At 50.8% G+C, this 577-nt stretch overlaps 1 pseudogene; it reads right to left on the bottom strand.

Annotated features, from left to right (window-relative positions):
* Positions 1–206: 206 nt before the first annotated feature.
* LOC126098985 (5S ribosomal RNA) lies at positions 207–324 on the bottom strand (annotated as a pseudogene).
* Positions 325–577: the final 253 nt, after the last annotated feature.

Below are 577 nucleotides of genomic sequence, written 5' to 3'. Positions count from 1 at the left end.
GCAGCGCGGTTCTGGAATGAATCGCCTAGAACCGCTCTGCTACAATGGCAGGCGTGTCATCCTCAGCTGAGGATGCGTATAGAAGGGGCTTGTTGTCAGCACACCGCTCTCCCGGTCGTTATGATGGTTTTCTTTGACCGGAGCCGCTACTGTTCGGTCGAGTAGCTCCTCAATTGGCATCACGAGGCTAAGTGCACCCAGAAAAATGGCAACAGCGCATGGCGGCCCGGATGGTCACCCATCCAAGTGCCGGCCACGCCCAACAGCGCTTAACGTCGGTGATCTGACGGGAACCGATGTATCCACTGCAGCAAGGCCGTAGCCAATTCATTACATGAAGGTGCATGGTTTTGATGTTGAGCAGTGCTTTCCTATGCAGTTCTAAGTGCCACGTGACAGTTTTCTTCCGCAAGATTTACACCAGACTGTGGAAGGAGAGGCACACAGCAATCGTCTCGCTTGCTCGCTTTGCAACACATGGTAATATTTACCGCTGCGAGCCTGTGTAACTCAAATGCACTGAAGATGGCTATTTATAGCTGAAATCTACATTTGAAAGAGTAATAAAAACTAATGG

The sequence above is a fragment of the Schistocerca cancellata genome, chromosome 1 (assembly GCF_023864275.1).
Source record: "Schistocerca cancellata isolate TAMUIC-IGC-003103 chromosome 1, iqSchCanc2.1, whole genome shotgun sequence".
NCBI lineage: Eukaryota > Metazoa > Arthropoda > Insecta > Orthoptera > Acrididae > Schistocerca > Schistocerca cancellata.
The sequence above is the reverse complement of the archived record's forward strand: the minus strand, read 5'-3'. Positions and strand labels throughout refer to the sequence as shown.